A 12,873-nucleotide genomic window follows, 5' to 3' on the forward strand; every position below is an offset into this window, starting at 1 on the left:
AACAATATTTCTGTTCACGTATTGAAAACATTCACAAAACTCACATGTGTGACACTGGCTAGCATAATCAAACAATATCTCTAGGTCCTGATACAGCATAAGAAATCCTAGGTTAGGTTATGGCACATCTAACTAGTTATTATCATGATTGGATGTTTATAAGCGCTGCCTTGTTTTTATATAGTTGATCAGGCCATGCCTAACTAAGACTAGGCTACTCGATATCCGCACATGACAATAACCCTAATACCTAAAAGAATAATACTAATAATAATAATAATAATAATAATACAAATACTAAGGCTATAGGGTGGGGTCATGACCCTTATGACCACCATGACCATCCACGTTAGTGCCATGTAAACCACATCTAATCCACCATCTAAAACCACTACCCTAAGGGTGTGGTCATGACCCAAACCACTAGCCCTTATTTATTTTAATTTATCTTTGTCTAAAGAAAAAGAAAATGATTTGGTGAAAAATGGAAAGAAGGACCATGGTTGACATGGTTTAATCCACGCAAACCATGGTGGATCAAGCAAGAAGGTGGTGTAGCCTTCCATTCATGTTTCTAGGTAGCGAATCATGTCCCAACCATGATCTTCACACCCTTTAACCTAATAAAATAATAATTAACTAGACTTAAACCTAAGCAAGCACGTACTTTAAAATTATAATTTGATATAGAGTCTTCCTACTTGCATTCCAAAAATAAATAAAAAGGTTAAGAGTCTCCGTATAGATCGTTCCCATGAAAAACTTGTACTCTAAAATGAGTATTACTATTACAAGAAGTCATAAGTTGCTTAGTTTCTTCAAAGTTTCGAGTTTCGATGTGGGATGTGAAACTTATTACATCTTTTCTGTTCGATGTGGGATGCACGACATATTTTCACATTTTTGTTGTTATAATTTTATATTATTATATTATTATAACTAATTTAGCTAGTTCATTTGTTGTTAAGACCAGTTTATTTTTCTCTACATTTTGACTTAAGTTTCATTAGAAACAGAGTAAGATTGAAATATAATATTTTTATTATTATTAAATGGTCTTTGATGTAATACTACTTGTCTATCCACGACATATTTCAAATAGTGATTCTACTTGTTACTTACTCTTTTGACAATATCTGAAATATTAGTTTTATATTTGTCAACAAAACGGGGTGTTACATAAGTTGTGATCAACTAAATACACCAATTAGCTATTTATACTAACATGGAATGACAAAATAGTATTTGGGGGGGGGGGGGGGGGTCAAAGCGGCTAGAAATCAGTCTCAAACGATCAAATGACCGTTTTCTAACGGCTAGAACGAACTTGACGGTCAAAACCGGTTCAAACCGGTTTCAAGTGGTTCGGCTGGGACAAGTTTGGGTGTGAAACTCTTTCTATTTCAGTGTAGACCGGTGAAATAGAAGCAGTGTGAACAAAAAGAAAAATTTAAAAAACCGAAATCCAACCAAAATCGAAGCAGAAACACCAACCCTAGTCAAACCAATATGATATTATCCGGATAGTAAAGAGGATTGACGAATAATTAGGAGACATTTAATGATAAGATTAATTAATGACCGAAATCATCATGGTAGCAATTAGCAAATTCGTTCTTGATGATCCATGAACACATGCCAAATTGCATCAAACACACACACACTTGCAAACCAACAACACCTATATATATATATATATATATTAATCTTGCCCTCCCCTCTTAAAAACAACAATACATATATATTTGAAAAACGCAAAACTGAAAGCCCAATTAACAACCATAACCATAACCGTAACAATAACCATGACCATAAACATGTATCGATCGTTAAACCATATACAACCAACACCTAGTTACGCACAACATAAAAAATCACATAAACAGTCGCCATTCTTTCGCCGCCAACATCAACTCCATATAATGCCGTTCCTCAGCCTCCAACTGCGCTTCGGCCGCTATCAGCATCAAACCGCCACCCTCCACCACCTCCTTGTCCAAATCTTTTTGAAGCCTGTGGCGCGTCATGTGGCCGCCCAACGCAGGCCCCGTCTCAAACTCCTTCAGGCAAATCTTGCATCGGTGCAACGCCGCCTTTGGAGCCAAAAAATTCAGAGTTAACAAGGTTCTTTCGTTAATATGATCAACCTTCCTGTGGATTCCCTGGTGGCCGCCGAGTGCTTGAAAACTTTGAAACCTTTTTCCACATGTTTTGCATTCGAAAGTACCACTAATGTTAGAAGAACCTGTAACCATTTTCTCCATCTCAATACTCATGGACCTATTGGATTATATAGGTACGTACACTTGAACGTATAACCGAATGTGTGTGTGTGTGTGTGTGTGTGGAGAGAATGAATGAAGTTAATTATGAGTGGAATTTATAGTTGTTTTGGTAACTTAAGTGGCAAGTATAAAATTCAGGTCGGCTAACTAATTAATTAGAGTATCCTTAGGTTTTTTTACTTGCATGGCTGCATGCAAATCTTTTAATTTTGTACACCTTTGGATAACTGGATATTAATCGTATCTATAAATCTATGTGATTGATTTCTTATGTGCGTATATTATGGAAACGATATCCAAAATCCAACTTAATTTAGTTTTTCTTAATTAAAAATAGAGCTTATTTAATTTTTGTCCTATCCGTCCGGCGCATGCTAGTTGCATTTAAAAATAGGTAACGACCTCGTCGGCCGAACCAACAAGCTACTACCCATACCCTCCGGTCTTTCATGTTATCGTAACTCATCATGGGTCCCACTGGATCACTAGTAAAAAGATTTACATTGAATCACCCATTTTCTCTCTTTATATACGTCCATTCATGCCAGAGTATACTCACAAAGAGACCCTCTCTATGTGGCCAGTCTAATTGGTTCCATTTTGCTAGTTTCCATTCTAATTCTGTAATGTTCCCGGATCTTTCTTTTCCATTGCAAGACTAGTTTTTGGATCTTCTTCGCCTCAGGTTCAATAAGAGAGGGATTCGATTACGAATCATTTTCTACGCAAAGCAATTCTTCTTAAATGGCACCCAATTCGTCTTAAATGGTTACTTTACGTCCTATCTCCATGTAACAAGTTTTATGTGAAGCAAGGTATTTTAGTTAGCTTAATAATAATAATATTATTATTGTAGATGATCCTAAAATAAATGAAAAAGACATATTCAATAGGTATATATTTTTTTTCTAAATTGGTTTTTTTAATGTTTAATATATGGTTATAAATATCATTTAGAGTTAATTGCCCGGATGGTCCCTGTGGTTTGTCATTTTTTCACCTTTAGTCCTCACATTTTTAAAATAGCATGTTTACTCCCTATGGTTTAATTGTTTGTTACTCGGATAGTCCCCTGAGTGGATGCTCGTTAGTTTGCTCAGTTAGGTACATGTAAAAAGACTAAATTGCCCTTAATAATAAATAAAGTCAGTATTATTTGTTGGGCCCACTTGTTATTTTTTATTTATAAAAAATATCAAACCAGCCCCCCACCCACACCTTTCTTTTCCGACGTATAAGTCGGCGACTAACCCCACCAAATGAACCGGCGACCAACAAACAACTATGATACCGAGTGAAACCTCACCATCTCGAGCCACACTTCTTAAGGTCTGAACCACAAAGAAGAAAGCAGATGCACTATCGAGGCATGTGTTAAAATTTTCAATAAAACCATGCTCAATCTCAACTCAACTCAACTCAACTCAAGTGTGTAAAAATTTTCAATGATTCGTATATAATAGCTTAAGAGATGTTGGATCTGAATTTCAACTTTGTTAACGAAGAAGAGACACCAGTGTTTTGAGATGTCGAGGAATCCGGCACCTCAAACTCATCCGTCGTTAATGTGGATGGTTTCAGTTCCAGTAAGGCCGTCAGCGGAGATGCCGACACCTTGGCGCTGTCAGAGAGAGCGTCTCCTGCGTCGATTTTGACTAACCCCGAGCTCGTAACTCACCAATTTTGACCCACCATCTTTTCTGTTCTGTTTGCATTAGCCCACCCACACGCTGACACGCACCAAGAATTTACTTATGACTTTATGACCCAAAATCACCCAAAGTGTTATTATAATTTCCCAGAGTGACTCAAAATCTTGTTATTGGGTTTGTTTTGAAGAAATTGGTATTCAGATAAAATCAAAATCGATTCATCCTTCTGTTCTATACCGACCAGCTGGAATGTGGGTTGAACAATATCATGCAAAAATAGATTGAAATAAAATAGGAAACCATATAATATAATAAACTCCTATACTCCCCCTCAAGGTGGAGCATGTAGATTCGAAATACCCAACTTGTCGAGTAAGAATTTCAACTGGAGTCCACTCAACGGTTTTGTTAACAAGTCAGCAATCTGATGCGTCGATTCGATATGCATGGGTTTTATTTCATTGGATTCAACACGTTCTCGGACAAAATGACAATCCATCTCCACATGTTTGGTACGTTCGTGAAACACGGGATTATTAGCAATATGACGAGCAGCTTCATTATCACAAAATAATAGAGTCGGACCGAGTTGTGTAGCATCGAGTTCGGTGAGTAACCATCGAAACCATAAAATCTCACTAACGGTGGTAGCCATGGCCCTGTATTCAGCTTCGGCTGAGGATCGAGAGACCACTGACTGCTTCTTTGATTTCCATGAAACTGGTGCCCCACCGAGCAAGAGGAGATAACCTGTGCGAGAGCGTTTGGATAACGGGCAACCCGTCCAGTCGGAATCACAATAAGTCACTAGGCTAGTACCCCCATGTTTAGGCAAAAGAATCCCTTGGCCTAATGTGGTTTTGAGATAACGGACTACGCGAATGGCAGCATCAAGATGAGATTGTCTTGGGTCGGCTACGAATTGACTGAGTAAGTTAACTGAGTAAGCGACATCTGGTCTTGTAGCTTGTAAGTATAAAAGACGTCCTACCAATCTTCGATATTGCCCAGCATCAACACGAGGTTCTTCATCTCCTTTATCAAGCTTTAAGTTTTGTTCCATAGGCAAGGAGCTAGGTCGACAACCTTCAAGACCCATGTCTCGTAATATGTCCAAAGTATACTTCCTTTGGCTAAGTACAAGACCGTCTTTTGTTCTAGCGACTTCAATGCCGAGGAAGTACCGCAAGCGACCGAGATCTTTAATCGTGAACTGTTCATTAAGCACCGATTTGGTGGCGTGAATTTTCGCCATGTTATTTCCAACGATTATGACGTCATCGATGTATATAAGAGCAACTACATGTACCGAATCATGCTTGTATATGAACAAAGAAGGGTCTGCTATCGATTGCTTGTATCCCATATCAACCAGCGTGCGCGTAAACTTGTAATACCAATTTCGTGATGCTTGCTTGAGACCATACATAGATTTTCGAAGCCGACACACACGTTTCTCATTCTCTTTCATGAAGCCTTGGGGTATCTTCATATAGACTTCCTCGTCAAGATCACCATGTAAAAATGCATTGTTCACGTCTAATTGATGCATAAACCAATCTCGCTTCACCGCCAAGGTTAGAAGGGTCCGCATAGTTACTAACTTAGCAACTGGTGCAAACGTATCGTGATAGTCCACACCTTCTAGTTGAGTGTATCCCTTGGCGACAAGACGTGCTTTGTACCGTTCGATTTGGCCATCGGGTTTATATTTGATTTTGTAAATCCATTTCGAGTCAATGGCCTTCTTTCCAACGGGTAATTCTTCAAGGGTCCACGTACCGTTTTCTTGAAGGGCTTTAATTTCCTTTTCCATAGCCTCACGCCATTTCGGATCCTGTGATGCTTGTTTGAAACTCTTAGGCTCATGACAAGAGTCAATAGCCGAAATAAAAGCTTTGTGATTAGCACTAAAATTATGATAAGAGACATAGTGTGCTAAGGGATGTACCGTAGAGGTTACTTGATCGGATGACGGGTTTGCATGGTCTATCGATGGAGGAAGCTTGACTGAGTAATCTTTGAGATGTTGTGGTTGAGTTCGAACTCTTGTGTTGCGAGTGCTTGCTATGGTCTCATGCGAGTGATTGGTAGGTGATTGGCTATCATTTGGCTCTAGTTGTTGAGTCGTTGGGCCAGTGGCGGTGGTAGGTGGTATGGATCCCTCAACATTTTCTTGTATGGAATTGACATCTTCATTGCTTTGTGGGCCCACTGAGTGATGATCATTAGAATCAACTCCATGCATGTGTGTAAATTTTTCTCCCCCTTGCCGCCAATCCTCATGCACATGCTCTCTTTCTTCATCATGAGCTACTGCATTGACTTCAACTTCTTTATTTAAGAAAGGGAAACATGTCTCTATAAATTTTACATGCCTAGAAATAACTACTTTCTTCAAATCAAAGTCATATATTTTATAACCCTTTGTCCCATAGGGGTAACCAAGAAATATCCCTCGTCTACCTCGTGGCTCAAATTTATCCCCCTTGGTGTCATGGTTCAAATGATAAGTCAAACACCCAAAAACCCTCATGTGATCATAACTTGGACTTTTCCCGATCAATATTTCGTAAGGCGTTCTGTTATTTGTTGCCTTGGTGGGTATTCGATTGATGATATACGTTGCGGTCAAAATGCACTCGCCCCAAAATTTAATAGGTAAATTTGCCTCAAAGCGAATGGCACGAGCTATTTCCAGAATGTGCCTATGTTTTCGTTCTGCTACCCCATTTTGTTGTGGGGTATGTGGACACGTGGTCTCTAGGACTATGCCGTGTTGGGCATAAAAATCTTTCATTTGATTAGATGTGAATTCACCCCCGTTGTCACTTCGAAAACGTTTAATTTTCTTCCCGTATTGTCTTTCAACCATGTTATAAAAATGAATTAAACATGTGCTTGCCTCATGTTTTTGTTTGAGCAAGTAAACCCAAACTGATCGGCTATAATCATCAACTAAAGTAAGAAAATAACTCGCACGTGACAAAGATGGGGTTCGGTACCCTCCCCAAATATCACAATGAACTAAATCAAAACAATCATTCGTATTTATGAAGCTATTTGGAAAGGGAATTTTCGAAAAGTTAGCTCGAATGCAAGAGTCATAAACATCGTTTTCAAAATCCAAATGAACATCCTTAAAAAAATTCACACGAGATAACTTTATATTTGGGGTATGACCGAGTCTTTTGTGCCAGGTACCAGATGAAACCGCCAATGCTTTTCTTTCTCTCCGCATGACTCCCATCCTGTAAAGACCATTCACGCAATTACCCGTTCCAATCAAGTTCCTCGTTCTCAATTCCTGTATTACAAAGAAATCCGGAAAAAAAGTGATCGCACAATGTAAATCTTTCGCTAGTCGGCGAACGGATAATAAATTATACTTGAATTTTGGAACAAACAATGCCCCTTTTATTTTGATCCCACCCTTGAGGAGGATCTCGCCATTTCCCTCAACAGGTGCGTCCTCCCCGTTGGCAACTGTTACAGGAGCTTCATAGGTTTTATTGATAATATTTTCGAGCACTTCTTGTTGAAAGATCATGTGCTCAGTTGCCCCTGAATCCATTACACCCCATTCAATATTTTCATTATACATACATGCCATGTTCGCTTGCGGAGTCGTCTCACCTTGTGCGCGATCTTTATTGCTACCGAAAAGTTTCAGGAACATACTGTATTGTTCATCGGTCAATCCCGTCACTGGGCTCGTAACTGATTCAGCATAAGCTGCCTTTGGTTTGGTTCCTTCTTTCTTCGTCTTTCCTGGCCACCATTTCGGATAGCTGATTCTCTTGAAACATCCTTCCATGTTGTGACCATCTCGACCACAAAAGGTACAATGTTCAGCTTTTGTTGCAGGAGCCTTCTCGGACTTTTGCCATTGTTTTTTTTTTAGGCTGATTATCTTTTCGACTTGGTTGACCCGCTTGAAAAGCTGCTACTTCAGATGTCGTTTTCTTCCCGAAAGCCAAGTTTCTTTGCTGCTCGTCCTCCGCCACCATATGGTAAGCATTGCTCAATGTAGGTGTTGGTTTCATAGCGAGGATCTGAGTTCGTATGACCGCAAACTCATTGTCAAGTCCCAACAAGAACTCATATAATCTCTCCTTTTCTTTTAATTCTACGAGTCGTTTTCCGACTCCACATTTACATCCATCACACGAACACTGTGGGATTGGCAAAACTTCATTGATCTCGTCCCAAATCCTCCTGAGCTTCGTGTAATATGCAGAAACAGAAGCCCCATCTTGTCGGGTGACATTCAACGATTGCTTCAATTCATACGCTCTCGGTGTGCTTTCTTTACCGAAACGTTCGTTCAAATCCTTCCAAATCTCAGGCGTTGTGTTCGCATATTTCACACTTGCCCGTATGTCTTTTTCCATCGCAGTCTTTAACCATCCTTTCACCATGGCGTCGCATCGCATCCACGGCGTATAGTCTTTGTGTGATTTTTCTGGTTTCTTAATCGTTTCGTCGACGAAACCGAACTTGTTCTTGGCAAACAAGAATTCTGTCATCTCTTGCACCCAATCATTGAAATTGTTATCCGTCAGACTATCGTTAACCTGCATCTGTCTCGGATAATCTGATGGATGGAGGTATAGTGGTGAGTTGGGATCGATCAGATCATTGGCCTTGGATCCGTCTGTACCGGCCATCAGGTTTTTCAAATTTAGGATCTTGATTTTGACTAACTTGGCTCTGATACCATGAAGAAATTGGTATTCAGAGAAAATCAAAATCGATTCATCCTTCTGTTCTATCTTTTTAATTGAAGATTACAAGACCATATATAAGCAAAAGAAACAAAAAAACGGAACCGACCCGCTGGAATGTCGGTTGAACAATATCATGCAAAAATAGATTGAAATAAAATAGGAAACCATATAATATAATAAACTCCTATATGTTTTGCCTGGTCTCCATGACACCTTATATTTCATAAGCGAGTAGAGGTGGATTGCAAAATTCTTTTACTAATAAAGGTTTAATCTTGTTTTTTTGAGACTCTGTTCTCATTGGACTCTTACAGTCATACATCAAAGGTCATTGGTTAACGCCAGTTTATATCGAGGAGTCCCACATCAATGCATCTATAATAATGTTGTCGAATTTGTTCTCTTTTGGAATCAGGGAAGTTAAATCCTGCAAACTCCTTGTGGAGCAGAAGGTCGCCGCATGGTCGTCGGCTAGGGGTATTGGAATGGTCTCCGGTGGTGGTTGGGAAGAAGGGTGATACAGAGTTATTGGTTTCTTTTTATTTTTGTGGGTCCAATCTATTTTAGTGTTCAGATTTTATTTTGCTTTTATAATATAAAGGGGTATTTTTGTCATTTCATTTAGACTTAACTTGAAAAACTAACATTCATCCACGATGGGGAGCATTAGCGTTACCCGTTTGTAAACCACAGGGAGTAAACATGCTATTTTAAAAAGGTGGGGACTAAAGGTGAAAAAATGGCAAACCACAGGGACCATCCGAACAATTAACTCTATCATTTATGAAAAACTTGTGAGATGAGTAATAATATTGTTTTATATAATGTTTATACCGGTAGAATAAATATAGCATTTAGATTGAATTCGTTAAAATATTTATAATAAGTGTAAAATCAGAAATATATAGAAGCAGTGAACAAAAAGGAAAAAAAATTAAAAAACAAAATCCAACCAAAATCAAAACAGAAATCTAAACTTAACCAATCTGATATATCTAGATAGGAAAGAAGAGCGGCAAATAATTAGGAGATAATGATACTGTGTTGTGATGGTTAAAGAATAACAATGAGCGGTGGAGCATCCCTTAAAGAATAATAATCGAAACATTTCTGGTAATAATATTGGTACTAGAACTTTTATTCCAAGGATCAATCAACGAATACCTTTCAAGCTTCAAAGAAGGCAATTCCCGATAGCTGTGTGTTTTCCAATGACGATAAACAAAAGCCAGGGACAGTCATTATCGAAGGTTGGTTTGTTTCTAAAGCAGCCTATTTTCACTCACGGACAACTATATGTTGCAGTTTCAAGAGTCAAAAGCATGGATGGTTTAAGGATGTTAACATTAGACAATGATGGGAACATTACTAATAAAACTACAAATGTAGTGTATATTACTTTCCAACTGTATTTTTATTCCTTGTTTTTTTCCGATATTCATCCTTACTTTTTACTTCCGCTTATTTGGTTGCATTACATTTGTAGTACATCTTACTTACAACTTATATAAACAATCTGAATCACATATAAACAACCACAACTTAGTTTGTAAATATATCTATTTAAACATTGATAATCAAGAACTGTTTATACACGATACCAACTGTTAATTACATTCAAAAATATGGTACGTGGTTGGATGATATAATACTAATTGTCTTTATCCTTAAACTACCCCTAGGAACAAAATAAAACATGATAAACATAGATTGCAAGTCCAAAAAAGAGGAAACATAAAATCAGTAGCACAAAGAGTCATGATTTCGTCTACACAAACACCTTCATCATTAGATTACTTGTTAACCTGCATTAACCCCATCCACGTGTGATAAGATCAGGAGATTTCCTGAACTTACAAATGTGAAATGCATTGTGTCACCCAAACGAAGGCCATTCTCCTTCATGAACATCGGCCAACCTTCAATTGCATACCTTACACCATCTCCATTCTTCTGGCGCCTAAGATTCATATGATGGTTTTTCCATTCATGTTCGTCACTTTTAACTCATGCACTTTATTTCTGAATCCGGCAAATCTTACAACATCAGTAGGCATTCTCTGCATGAATGCCGTAATTAACAAGTAAATCAGCCTTATGCATGTTATAGTATTTCTGTTTATTATTGACTAGGTTAAAAAAAAACATACCATGCGGTTTTCTCCCTTCTTTGTGAATTCATATTTACCACTTTTCTCAACAGCAATTGTCCTTGCAACAACTTTTCGTTCAACAATATCTTCAATGCATGACCATATCTCTTTCTTTTTTTGTTTACCTTATTTTTTAAGACATACATTATATTTAGACCAATCTCTTAATTTATAACAAATATTGATCACTAAATGTTTTTAAGTTATGCTATACATACCAACTGGCTGCGAGTTCTCAGTCCAACTGTTGAGATGTTTGGCATTTCAACTTCTGTTCCGCATATCAGTTCCTTACTGTCGTCCGCATGACAATATGCCTCAACCTATTTTCCTTTCTTCTTAAGCTGTTAAGACAACCACTAACGTTAGATAACAATAACCAACAATTATTAACTAAATATGTCTATATATATTAATGAAACTAATCATCTATTATTATGTTTGAAATAATTACATCATCTTTTGTTGGTTGGTTTGTCTCTTCTCTCATCAAAATCTTTGTTTCTACCTTCGACTTTTCTTTTCCACCAATGTTCTTTTTCACCTCCTCTTTGTTACTACCTTCATGAATCTGTGTATGAAAGTTAATAAAATGACAAAATCTGATTGTAATGTATTTTAATCTACATAAATGTAAGGTTAGTACCTCAGAAATCAACTGATTTATCGAGTCATCATCATCACAGAATGTCTGGTATACAATAAGATACGTAAATTAGTCGTATTTTTAAGTAAACCGTTACAGTTTAGTTGAAAATACTTACAAACTGAACGTTTTTGTAGTATGTGTCTTTAGGAATTTCCAGCAGAGAGTCATCTTCACTTTCTTCTTTGTTGGTCAAAACAACCTCAACTCCTCGACGATAAATTTTTAACTCAAATGTGTTGATGTCCGTCTTCATCAACAACAATATATCATCATCTTCTATCGCAAGATCATGAAATAATTTCGGACAACCTTTTGTAAAAACATAATTATCATTGATTTTGTCTGTCTCAACTTTCCAAATCTGACCTCCTGCATATATGTTGTAACAATCGTTGACTGGCGTGTAAGAGTAACATTTTGTGACATAAGCTTCTGGAATCACCTGAAAAGTTATGTAGCATTTTATTGTCAAATGTATATGTATACCATTTATTTTACAACTATAACAAAAAAATCGATTCATACATATTAGTATACTTACTATTATCTTTAAAATGTCGTAACGATTTACTGTTAAAAAAGATTCACCACACATGTTCTCGACGAAACAATTCATTTGAGTATTTTTATCTTCGATTATCCTTAAGCTCAATAACGTCTACTTTGTCTACTGAAGATCCCTTACCACATTACTCCATCCGTCAGTGATAACAGATTCCCCGCTTACACTTCTCAAAGAAACTGGCCAACTTCTTCGACTTTCATTATGTATCACTAATTTAGTTCTTTGCCAATAATCACCATATACACTCTTAACAAAGTCAATTGGCAGCACATGTGATTAAATTTATGTTTTAGATCGTATCTAACACAATTTATATATACTTTTTTGTAACATTTGTAGCATACCAGTTTTAACGAGGATTGCTCATCTAACACAGCTACACATGACGAACTCATTTTTATATACCTGTAACATAGCAATAACTGTTATAAACATTTAGTATTCAACTTGAATGCATACATATATGTTTATAGCAATAACAAAATTACGTCTTAAGCAATACTAGATACACACTTTTTTTTATAAATATGCCTTTATAGCAATAATCCTAATTCATAATATACATAAAATCTGTCTATGTAGACTTTAAACAATAACAAAGGAACTCTTATCAGATCAATGTATTTGATTACAAGTAAATACATACTCAATTTAGTTGACATACCTCTTTTTTTAGTGTTGAATCTTATTGTATACATATATTCTCATAGATAAGGAAAAATAAAAGTATATGACATCAATGTAATCCTATTTCAATATAAGTCAACAAAAAATATTCTCAATCTTAAATTTTATGTGATACTGATAACCTATTCAATCATCCAAATAACAATGTTAAC

This window comes from Helianthus annuus, chromosome 17, assembly GCF_002127325.2.
Source record: "Helianthus annuus cultivar XRQ/B chromosome 17, HanXRQr2.0-SUNRISE, whole genome shotgun sequence".
Lineage (NCBI taxonomy): Eukaryota > Viridiplantae > Streptophyta > Magnoliopsida > Asterales > Asteraceae > Helianthus > Helianthus annuus.